At 40.0% G+C, this 12,767-nt stretch overlaps 1 protein-coding gene across 1 annotated transcript in view; it reads left to right on the forward strand.

Annotated features, from left to right (window-relative positions):
* Positions 1 to 3,053: 3,053 nt before the first annotated feature.
* Positions 3,054 to 12,767, forward strand: part of SH3D19 (SH3 domain containing 19) — a 54,075-nt gene continuing 44,361 nt past the window's right edge. Inside the window, exon 1 of the mRNA XM_026041641.1 lies at positions 3,054 to 3,074. The gene's annotated coding sequence lies outside the window, so the exon portion shown is untranslated. The remainder of the gene's footprint in view (positions 3,075 to 12,767) is intronic.

Consider the following 12,767-nt stretch of genomic DNA (forward strand, 5'->3'; position numbering starts at 1 on the left):
TCAYATGAGGAAAGAGTGAGTGAGCTGGGTCTGTTTAACCTGGAGGAGAGAAGACTAAGAGGAGATCTGGTCAATATGTATACAGTACCTGAGGGGAGAATGTAGGGTGGAGGGGGCCAAACTCTTCTCCATGGTGGCCAGTGACAGGACAAGAGGGAATGGGTATAAGTAGAGACACAGGAAGTTCCATCTCCATATGAGGAGGGTGCCTCTTTACTGTGAGGGTGACAGAGCCCTGGCACGGGGCTCTGTCCAGGGAGGTTGTGGAGTCTCCTTGTCTGGAGATCTTCCAAACTGCCTGGATGCCAGGAGGTTTGAAATAGATGATTTCTAGAAGTCCCTTCCAACCTTAACCATTCTGTGATTCTGCAGTTGTGCACTGTAGTCCAGTGAACATTGCATGTTTACGCTAATCTGACCTGTGGCCTTGGCTTCCAGAATTTAGAACTGCAAGCTATGCAGCATCATAATAGAAGGGTCTTAAAACATATATTTTGGAGTAGAGGAAAATCTGTACTGGAAGGTTTAAGTTTCACATCTTGGGATCTCTACCGTCTTCTTGTTTATTTCTGTAATAAAAAAAAATACATAAAGATATGTCAGTTTTTGATGTGACGTATATAGGGTAAAAGAGAATGAGCCGTGGAGCTCAATTTACACAAGTCAACAATTTACCTACAAATGCAGGAATGCAGCTTGGTGTTTGCRTATGTGCATGCACACACACATGTACATGTGCATGCTATATGTGTATGTATACAAATGTGTAATACATATTTTGAGATTTGTCTGTTTCTCCTGTGTGCCCATGTTCTAGGAGTGTATGGTGTATCCTGGGTTTGTGTGGTGCGTGTGATGTTACTTGAATTGGTGCTTGCATGTCTTGGCATAACAGCAGCCAGAATGTCAAAATTGAAGCTCTGAACTGAAAAATTCAATTCTTCCGAGGCTCTCATTATGCTTCATACTGAATCAAATTTAGAAGATTAAATCTATAATCACATTAAATTTGTACAGCGTTTATTTTCTACTTAAAAATGCTAATTGCATGCTAGTAGTATTATATTTCCCTTTGTTCTTTTTAATGAGATCAGTGTTTGGGGGGATGATGTGCTTTCGCTAAATTTAGCAGTAAATAAAACGTGTAAAAACAGCCATCACGTTTCCTGTTTCAAGAGCTTGGTAAAACGAAAGGGAGCAGGGAATTGCATTGATTTCCTGGTTGCCTGGGTTCCGGTGGCATGGATGGGCTGCGGCAGGATAGGGCAACAGGGAAGAGCTGCAAGATGCAGCGTTTACATGTTCTGGGAGTCCTTTTCCTCCTTTTTACTGGCACATTCACACAGATGTTTTAAAAGTGGGAAGGTCTTGTCCAAGAGCTGTTAGATCATGGCTGCATAAAGGACTGGGGAGCACTGATAACACACAACAGATGGCAAGCACCCTTAATAGGAATGCCTGGTTTTCAGTGCTCGCAGGTAAGAGGCTTACCTGAGCAAATGGTAAGAATGGAGAGAGGAGCTCTTTCCATGTGGGTTTGCACAACTGCTGCTGTAAKGCTGATGCACGTTTGTTTACTATATGCTGTTTCCAGCTAAAAGAGGAGTGCAGGGCATGATGAAACAGATGGCTGTAAGTCAGAAACATAGCAAATTATGTTTTGTGAGGCTCAAACAGCTCCATAGGAGCACCTCTGGACAGAAAGAGCATTAAAGATTTCTTTGAGCGCTGTTGACATGCAATAATTCTTTACCACTTCGATCAAAATGTAATTAAATGCAAACACATAGGACTAGAGAGGAAAGTATTTCTTCTATAAATGAGTCAAAACTATTCAAACAAATGTGCGCTTTTAAGAGAATTAATTTAAGTTCAAATTCAAAGGTACAAGGTTAAAAGTACAGTCTCTGAATGTGAAATGTCTTCTTGTGAAGACTCTTCAGTATAGCCAAGTTTTTCATTTAAGTTGTTTACTGACACAGGAAGAACAGCTTCCTCTCTAAAAGACACACAGAGGGGATGAAAAGCAAAACTACCACCATGAGGAGATTTTCTGTAGCTGTAGGAACATCCTTCTAATTACCCAATGGATCTTTTTATTCTAAATGTTTGTAAAACCCCTTTAGTTTTAGCATATGTGTTTCAAGAGTACACAAAACTCACTAACTTATTTCATAGTAGTTTGAAAGTCATTTGGTAAGAGACATACCGGACCTTTTTATATTAACTGATAGTGCATCGATTATGATAACAAAATAATGTTTATATTATATTACTTGTATGACAAATCTTACCTCTTTTACTTGGGATAACTATTTTGTGTTTTTGCRTATTAGAACTTTCAAAAGCCAAAAAAGTTTACAAAATAAATCTAGACATGGTGTTAGGAACTATTGAACTATTCAATGAGAAAAACAGTTTACCGAATCTCCTTTGATTGTGTCTGGTAGATTTGTTTTGCTGGTCAGTCTTATTAGTGCAGATAAACTACYTGAAATACTCGCTGAATAAATAAAACTCCTTCTGAAAACAGAAAAAGATTGTGTACCTAGAATGCCCAGGCATCAAGGAGTTAATGATGGGGCTGCACTGAATTCACAGTATTTGCAGATGTTGCTGCGACCAACTGCTGATTTTTCTCCCATCCTGTCGGGGAACTCTGCCAGCCGTGATTCATGGAATGATTTTTTTGCGCTGAGTAATCTGTGGTTTTTSTTTTTTCCTTTTCCCTCTCCTTTAGTTTTGCCCTAAAGTCCTATTCATTTCAGCTAAAGGGAGGGGAAGCTTCCACAGCATTAATATAAAACATTAAATGCACTGTGTTTCCAGAAGAGGAATTTTAACAAGTGTTTAACCTCCAGCAATTTTACTTTGTCCTGAGCAGAGTAGCCCAGTGCAGAAAAAGAGAGGTTTACAACAGAATGAGCTTTTGTTTTTGATAGCCATATGTTTTGACAATTCTTTATGGCTTCTGTATTAGTCTTKCTAAAGAACATCCAAGTTCTGTGCTGATACTCTGCCTTCTTTCTCACAGATCGCTCTGAAAGAAATAAGCCAGACTGCCGTTCTTCAGGGTAAGACCTATATTCCTATATTTATTCTTCTCCTCCTTTTTTTTTTTTTTTTTTTTCCCTTTTGATGGAATGAATTAGGAAATTAGCAGAAAAAGAAAAATGCCATTCTACTACTACTGTTTTGGTATCAGTATGAAAATGCTCAGAAAATGCTCAAGTACTACTGTGTTAAAGGTAATTTGTTATTACAAAGAGGTAACAGGTTTTATTACACTGTAATTGTGTGCCCTTAAAAAAACAAAAGGTTTGCTTGTGTMTCAAACAGTTATTTGATAAATCATGATTTAAGACTAGAAGCCTTCATGGCTTTTGCTTCTGCATGCTTTGGAGCATTTGCTTTTGTACCAGGGAAAATAATTCTTGATTGGGCCAAGATTAGCAACACTCTCTTTATTTCATTAACTCTGATCTTATCATCCCTGCAGTTTCAATGTTGGGAAAAGAGGGTTAAACAAAACATAGACCCAAACATTTTCTGTTGATTCATAATTTCCACCAGCAATTGCTGTAGACCTCCAAAACTATTGATTTGCAAGGCCACAGGAGCCATTATGATTCTGAATAGAAACTCTTTTTCTCATCTCTTTTTTTCTTACACTTTTTTTTAACCAAATTTCTAAACTTGTCCAGTCCTTTTTCCAGGAAAGAATAGCTTTTTTCCATATCCTGTGGTGGGTAATGGGACTTCCAATGAGTTAAAGTGGTAGAGTTCACCAGCTACAGCTGTTTCCCCCACTCTTTTGTGAAAAGTCTTTCCAAAGGGCTCCTGCGGTGCCCAGCTTCCTGATGTGACATGTGACTGTTTTATAGCCTCATTTTTTTGTTGTTGTTACCATTTTATAGTACACTGGGATAGATCACAYAGCCAGAAGAGCAGAGGGAGTTGTAGCCTTCTCTTCTTATAGCACAGCTGATGAGCTTTATCTCCCATGTGATGTGCTGGGAGAAGAAGATGTTGGCCTTTTCCCTCCCATATCCCCAGCAGCATTGGAGCTGCTTCCAGCTGTGTGTTCAAGTTGCAGTGGAATTTTGCGTTTCATAGTTACTTATATCCACTTAAATCACCAATCACTATATGTTCTTTTACAACTTAAAATAATTAACATTTTTCTTAAAATTGCATGGTTATAATAACATGTTTATTAGAGCAGATTGTGTTATGGAATAGTCAAAGAAATTAAAATCATTATCAAATGGATTTTTTTTCAGGTTGTACATTTTTAATGTTGAAATGGTTTTGTTATCTCCCTTGTTGTTCCCACCAATATCTTTTGGCTCATTGTATATTTTTCACTTGGAACCAAAACCAAAATAAAATTTCAAAAAATTTCCATGGAATTGGCATTTCAGCAGGTAACTAGCYGCTATAAGTAAAATGCTACTGTAACTTGTTTGGATTAAAAATTCTGAGTTCTCACGGAGAATGTAGAAAAAATGAATGGCTTAGAATAAGTTGCTTATAGTATTGAGGAAAGTGGCCTTTCATTGAAAAGCCTTTCATTCTTATCAGTAGGGTGTTTTCTAACCGTATGTGTTCATCTTCTGTCCCCATCTCGGTGTCAATAGCTATTGTGTCCTGTTAGCTCTGCTTTCCAGGATGAGCTATGAGTAGGAAAGGCCATTGCTAAAAGGACAGTGWGAGTTTGTATGTGCTTTGCTGCTCCTTCTAGGCACAGCTCTTTGCCTTGGTTGGTGATGTACTCTGCTCGCTGGTGCAGCCACACTCTGAGGTTCCTCACTCATTGTAGATGGAAGCATAATCCTGAGGAGCCAGATTGCTGGGTGAGACCCTTATCCTGCTGTGGCCCCAGATGTGAGCCTGGGAAAACATGATCTAGAACATGATCTAAAGTGAAACAAAATGATGCTGCAAGTCAATAGACTTGAATTCAAGGTATAAAATAAGAATTAGTATGAAATAGTTAAGTAGAACAAGAGGGTGCTAGCTGGCCATAATGCAGTGAGCCTTAAGAAAGGTGGATCCACTAAGATAAATCAATGTGAGTAGATCTTTTCAAGGAAAAGCTGAGAGGTGGCAATTTAATTGATTAAAAGAAACTGTGTTGGGACCTTGTCCAGAAGTCTGTGTGATTGAAATCATAAATGTGGATAGGAAGAGCCAAAAGAAGCCCAACCATCTTCCCCAAACCTCCCAAGACTAAGAGTTTTTTGATATAGAACATGATCAGCTTTAATTAAAAAAAAAAAAAAAGACAATAGTGCTTGTAATTGCAGAAGGCTGAATTTTATGTCCTTGCGATCACTATACTCTTAGATTCCTGTGTCTATGTATTTCTGTTTCAGCTTCTGCTTGAAGGTTTATAGTATATACAATAATTTATGAGGATTTTCTGTGTGGTAGCCAGTATGATCACTCTGCAGTCAGCTAACGATTCTAACTTTGCCTATCCAAAGGTGGAATATAGGAGTCCTTTCTTTTCCCCAATGATCTGCGCTACCTCCTCAGCCTGCTAGCTAAGGGTTTCCTCATCAGAAATAACTTTGTAGCTGACTTTCTACCATGGAACAGATGTTTGTTTTAGGTAAATTAAAATCTAGGTTACTATGTTGCAATCTGGCATTTCCGAAGGCAGGAGAGAGTGACAAAAGAACCAGTCAAAATCAATCTTTTTGATGCAGACACTGGATTAACTTGCACCCTGAGAGACCTCAAGCTTCCAGATACTTAATTTTCTTTTCTTGTCAATAAAAARCCTGGTATTATCCATTGGCAATGTCTCCATTACCTTGGCAATGCAGCTGTTCCATCTACAGGAATATTTCAAGTTTTTCCTTTTCTTTCCCACGTTACAGGTTATTTTAAGGATCTGAAGCTTGAGGTCTTGCTGATCCATGTGACCAGGAGGGAGAAGCAACATGTGAGGGACAAAAAGCAAGCATGAAAGCCTTGAAAAGGATGCAGTGTTATGTTTAGAAGATGGAAAGGTGTTGGTGGATAACTTTTGTTGTACTGCTGCGTTCTTAGTGCTTATATTTAGCCCTTGGGATTTTTAAAACTGGAGTGTTCCAGATTAGCCTTAATCTTAAGTGTACATTCAGGGTGTGGAAAAGAAAAAGATCCCGCTTTTGTACACTCCAAGTAGGTCATCAGAAATTGATGTAATTAAAAAATATCTTTGTAAAGATCTAGTCCCAAGCCCTGAGGGTGCAGTTTCACAATTGCTTTGAGCTGAGCTAAGCCTGAGCTGCTTTTCCAGAAGGAGCGACCTCATTCCCCTCCAGTACTCATGTGCTTGGTTGGATCACAAGGCTGATCTCCAAGGGGGAAAAAAATTGTCTTCATTTTACAGATGAAGCAATTTCAGCAGAGGGAGGCAGAAAGATTTCCTCCAAGAGAGACAACAAATCAGTGGTTTAGCTGGAAGTAGAAGCTTGGGACGTTGACCTTGTTGTTATTGTCCRAAATGTAGGATTGCTGGATCCTACTTGGCTCACTTAGGATCCTAATGGTTCAAAATTAAATTTTTGTATTTTCAGTGCTGAATTTTGGGTTCAGTCACTCAGAACACAGTGTAATCCTGCTGCTTAAAAGTGTATATGAGTATAAACTGTGCTCATGTTATTTGGTTTATTTTGGGCTTCTGGTAAACAGCACATGCTACAAGTGCCAGAGTTCTGCCTCCTTAGAGCAGTGAGCTGGAGCAATTTTGTGCAGTATGTCTCTTTGGCAGCTTTCTTGACCCAATAAATCACTGTGTTTAATATATTCTTTGCAACATTAATTTTCCATGTTCGGTTCTAAAGAAGGAAAAAAAAACATCCCACAGAGCGGAAGAATTAATGGCAGATCAGTTCGACTTAAGTGTTGGCAATTAGGGAGCTTGTGTGTGTCTGGAGCCTGTTGCTCTGTGTGTTTGGTATTAATACCACCAATTCTTCACTGCTCTGTCGGGGATTTATCTTTGTTCACCTTGCAGAGTGCTGGAGAGTTACTGCAAAGGGAGCATCCTGGCTAGTGCTCTAGCCTCCTTATGCCTGAACACAGAGGAGGGGTTGTTTTAATGAAAACACTGTGTTCCTGGTTTCTGGGAAGGGAAGTTGGAAGGTCTGGCTGCTTGAATGCCCTGAACAAGTGCTTCCATTGTCAGGGCTGCTCACCAGGGCCTTCTGGCGTGTTCAAGCATCCTGCGAGGCAGAGGATAGTCTGGGAGGAGAGGGTGCGTGGGAGCTGCAGCCACGCAGCAGCAGGAGGCACGAGAGGTGGACGTTTCCCGGGGTGCTCCAGGAGCCATGGGCTTGGAGGAGGTGGGGAGTTAGTCCGAAAGGTGCAAGGCATTACAGAGGTGAACAACTGAATGAGGAGGGATTCAAAATTGCTGATTTATAATGGAAAATAGATGAGATGGTTTTGAAGGAATAAGGAAGAAAGGCTTTACCCTTCTCTGCATTGAAAGAACTCCCATGTTCCTTTGTGGGTCCTGWGTTTGCAAGTAAGATGTCACTGTCTCACCACTTCTCTGAAGAGAATTCACTCAAGCACAAGGATTCTCTGCTCGTCAGTTGGGAGAGATGTCTGGACCATAAACAACTGAGAGACCTCATTTCTAGAAAGGGAGGTTTCAGGAAGTGCACAGCTTCACATTGCAGGTAGTCTGATGGCTAGACGTTCCTTTCAAAGATCATTTTGGGAAGACTTCACTTTTTCCCTATAAAACAGCAATAATTCTTCTAAGAGCAATCAGATGACTTTGTTTTTGAACTCTGCAGAAATAAGCAGGCCCTGAGGTTGTTAATGGCTGTGAGGAGACCCAAAATTCTCTCAGTAGTGTGATGGGCCGAATTAATCAGGCATGGGTATAATTGAGCCCTTTTAATATTATTCATTCTTTCCAAAGACACTTGTATGATAAATAGCACATGAAGTTCATCCAGTAGATGGAAAAGAGAGGCGGAAGAGAATTCTTTCCAAAGGTGCCTGTAATGCTCTCAAAGAAAACAGTCATGCCTGTGGCTGGAGGAGGAGCTGGCAAGTGAAGTTCGTGGGATAGTTTTGGGAGCGTTGAGGCAGACCGGGGGAGTTGTGAACTGTCAGCTCTGAAGAAGACATAGTGCGGGGTCTTTCTGAAACAGTCCCATGCTGGTATTTTAAGTGCTAAAGCTGATATTTGAGCTTTGGTTTGCTTCCCTAAGGATTTGTGTAGGTTTCTGTTTAAACTCAGGTTAGTATCTGTGTTTTCCTTCATTTCTGGAATTTGAGTGGGAGGGTGCAATTTGCAGTTAAATAGTGTGGGTTTCCATGGCCTCTTACTCTGATGTGCCCAAGAGAGAAGAGATTGTGGTTTGTGGGTTTCTGTTTTTGATGGGTTTTTTCCTGTTTTAGTCCCTTCTTGTGTACTGCTTAGTTACTTTGTCATTTTATGGTAGCTTATTCTAGTCTTGGTGGTAGCATCCTAGTCTTGGTGGTTAGTTACCTTAAACAGCATGTGATTTTGGCAGGTTGAATAGTTAAGTGATTGATCAACTACTCTTTCAAAGCGTATTGCGGTTGCATTCAGACTATGTCATGGGAGAGAAATATTCCTAGGGAGGGCTGTCACAGGGGTGATTTTATCCTTAGTATATTTCTATCTGTTGCTTGCTGTATTGATTGCACAGTTTGCTTTGATCTTGTCATTTGTGAGAGAGGTTACGTTTTGCTACCAGTTTTCAGTGGTACTATGTTCAATGTAAGTATCGCTGCAGGTTGAATTTAGTCCGTGTTTACACAAGGGCTTTATCTAAGATTAGGCCATTTGTGGCAAACCACAGGCACTGCTGAGCCTGCGGCAAGTGTTTGGTGTGTGCAAGGATGAACTGCTTTTGCATTTGATCCCAACTGCTTCAGCTTATGTGCTTTCAGGACAAGAGCTAAGATTTGTTGGTGCTAAAAGGAATATTGCCTCTTCCATGGAGATGGCCTCTTCTGTGTTGATAGAGAGGACTGAAAATCGAGAGCAGGACCCAAATGTGGCAAGCAAAGTCTCACACAGGGTTGTGTCTTGGCTCGGCAGCCTTGTTACGAGAGATTTGCCATCTGAGCTGGGTGTAGTGGGCATTCCCAGGCTTCTGAGCCTGGGAGATTTAGATTAAACTGCCTTGAGAGTACTTCACTTGCTGGACTTGACTTCTGTAATGTGAAATGAGGTCAAGATGGATGAAAGAAAGTTTGAATGGCTGTAGAGTAACTGCAGATGTCCGAGGAAAAAGTCAATCCTGGAAGATAAAAATATATTTAAACACCTGACTGTCTGAAGACTGGTACTTTTTCAAATCACAAGAAGCATAAGAATTCTCATAATTTTTAAAGGATAATTATAATTCTAATGGATTTCACAATTTCATATCTTTTAAACAAAAACACAACTATTTTGCCAAATACATTTCTTTTTCTTTTAATATTGTTTTACCTAGACACTAAAAAAAGTGCAGCTACTACATATGTGACCTCTGAGATTCAGAGGACACGTGTACACAATACTTGTTATAAAAATAAGATTTAATGTTTGCAGTTTTAATTACGAGCAATAAATTCCAAACATGAACCTTTTCCCAAAAATTGTTTTTTGGAAAAATGCTCTGATGTTCTTAACCAGAAACTGCTGTAGCTTTAACAGGATTATTTTCCCAAGATATACAAAATAGTAATTGAAAAGAACCAACTCCCCCCCATCACCCCCGACAACAGTGGTAGTGCTTCTACACTGTGTTTTTAAGCTCTTACTGARGAGAGAAAGCAAACTGCAGTGCTTGCAGCACTCTACCTGCTTTTAGCATACACAGAGGCAGGAGCATGAAGCTCTAACTAGTGTGCAGTTTGTGTTTTTTTTTTTTTTAACAAGTTATTTTAAGCTATGTCTGTTTTCTACTTTAACAACAGTTTCCCTTTACTTTGTAAAATTAACAGTCTGGAAATGAGATCTGACTGTTTTGCCTTGCTCCATTACCATTACTTTTAGTTGTTGCTTTGTTTCTTGGGGTTGTTTAGAAGAGCTTCACCAAGTACTATGTAAACTCTGAACAGAACAAAAGAGGACAAAGCTAAAGCTGAAAATTGACTGCCCATGCTGAGAGCAGAAATTTGCTCAATGGCCCAGCCTTGGAGAGAGTGACAGTGCTTAAAGACATTTCTTTTTTTAGCTGATGAAATGTGGTATGAATAAAAGATGGGGACAGGGTAAGCTGCAGGCTAGTAAGTTCCTTTTTATTCTTGCTTCTCTTAGTTTACATGGGTTATGCACATGATGGTTTGCTAGTGCTTCACAGAGGAGAGGCTAATTCCCTGCCTAGAGGACTGGAGGATCCCAGGGCCAGCCRAGCAATCGGTCATCACTAAGCAGAGCAAAGCAGGTAGAGTCAGGAGACAAGAGGAGAGCAATGGGATAGGGGTGTTATCTGTGTTATCTGGTACGGGAGCTCATCGCTCATTGAATGCTTTTCTGGCAACAACATCCTATCCACAGTTGTTTGTTCTGTTCTGAGCACTTAGGCCATTAATCAGAGACGGTAACTTTCCAATTTTCTGGCTATTTCTAGAAAACAGCTGCTGAGAAACAGGGCATTTGGGATCTAACCAACCTGTGTGTTTTTTTTTTTTTTTTCTTCTTCCTATAGAGAGGGCTTGAGTAACTTTGAAGCTACATTGCTCGGTGATGCTAGTGATATAGCTGCTGCACATGCTTGTGCCACCAAGAACTTGCTAAGGATGGGGCTTTTCTCCTGTGCACTCTGAGCACAACTTTCTCTCTTCTTTTCTCTTATTTTTGTGATAAAATTAAAGAGAAGGTCATGATCCTTAAAAATCTGAATCTAATTAAAATGTTCTAACCACAAATACTTTTGACTGTTGTTGTTGAAACCTTTTTTGGTATATAGCATGATTTCTAGTTCCAGCAGAAGTGCACAAGTGATCTCATATTAAGCAATGTTTTTACTTCAAAAAAATGCTTGGTGGAAGCAAATAGTTTTGTATTTACTATTACAATTCTTCTATTCCATGTAGTGTAGAGTCCTACTTCCCTATCCCCAACACATCAGCATTTAGTCTTAGTACAATCCKAATAGAAGCAATTCTGGCAGTATTTTATGGTTGAAACACTACAGGAACCTCCCCTCTTCTCCCCTAAAGCAGAGTTTCTTTTGGAGAACTACATTTGAGACCATTATGTCATTTTTATTAGCATGTTTCTGTTGGGTCTTCTCAAATAGTAAGTGCATGAATAACAAAATGAATGCAGCGCTTCTGGCAGGGGCAGGTTTGCAGGCTAGGCCTACCTAAGTTTGCAGCCTGGTGTGAGGAGCGCAGCAAGGAGAGCTGCAGTACAGGTTTTCCCAGCACCACCTCCTGCCCTGGACRTGCTTTGTGTTACTGCTCAGAGCGACGCCTTCCTTCTCAGATGTCAGCAAGGAAAAGGACTCTTTTGAATGAGCGTTGCCCAGTGTGACAGAACTTCCAGTGCTTTCTGGAGATAACATTTGATTTTTATGTAGGACAGATCTAAACTGATGATAAAGTTCTCTGTATTACCCTTAATTACTGTTCCCATACTGTCGTTTGTGGGTTTTTTGTTTTTTTTTTAATGTCTTCCATTGCAGTGTTTGAATGGAGAAAGTGTGCTTCTTGAGGACGTAACTGCTTTATTGCAGGTGTTAAAGCCAGGTATTTGTCTAGTGTCATATGGATGTACTTAGACAGCGATGTGAAGGGAAAAAAAAAAAAAATCATTACTATTTGTGGAGGGGGTTGAATATAAATTAGCAAGACTATATCTGCATTAAAAAAAAAAAAGATTTTTGTAAAATGTCTTTTAAAAAATAACCAAGTAAAATTTCATCTTTTTATTAGAGCAGCTGAAGTTATTGGAAAAAAATGGACAAACTTTGAGACTGGCAACCTTCTTCCAGCCTGAAAGGTAGCCAAGGTTGAAAAGGTGCATTTGGGAGYAGAAAATGAAGGTCCATCTAACTCRGTGTCCTTATTCTGTCTGTGTTTATGTGCAAAGTGGAGGCCCACAGGATTAACATAAGAACAGAACACACATACACTCTGAAGTGTCCATGCATCCTCCAAGCACCCAGACTTCTGTGGCTCAAGGACCTCTGGAGAGAGGCGATGCTTTGTATTTAACAGCTCTCATGGATTCACTCTACTTTTAAGACTATGCAAGCTCTTAGCGTCTATTGTGTTTTGYAGCAAGGAGTGCTACAGCTTAGCTGTGTGCTACATGCACAAAAATCTCTTTGGACTTGGCATCTGTTAGTTTTATGTAACACTTTTCGTGTCCTTATGCCCTAGGCTCCATTCCCTATAACTTTGTTGCTTTCTGAGACAGTAAAAATGCAGTTGTTTTGGGTTCAACCAGACTGTGTTGATCAATTAGGCAGCCTTGAAGAAAAGGTGCCTGTTCCTATCTGGGACCCAGAGGGATGTTAGCAAAGGGAGAGGGAGGTGAGGCTGGCTGGCATAAGAAATAGCACGGGAATAATTTACTGCCTGTGGAGTTTGGGGCTTTGCTCAGACTAGAGGTTAGGGAAATTAGCATGTTATTAAGTGAGACAAGTGTCTCATTTAAATCCAGACTCTTTAACCTCCACCGGAAATTATTTTCTAGGTCTTTGTAAAGATTTGGGATCAAGGATTATTACTCCAATGTCAGGGATGAAGTGGCTGTCGGGAGAGGAGGGGTACTCCATGTA

This window comes from Nothoprocta perdicaria, unplaced genomic scaffold, assembly GCF_003342845.1.
Source record: "Nothoprocta perdicaria isolate Ctin4 unplaced genomic scaffold, notPer1 scaffold_29, whole genome shotgun sequence".
Taxonomy (NCBI): Eukaryota; Metazoa; Chordata; class Aves; order Tinamiformes; family Tinamidae; genus Nothoprocta; species Nothoprocta perdicaria.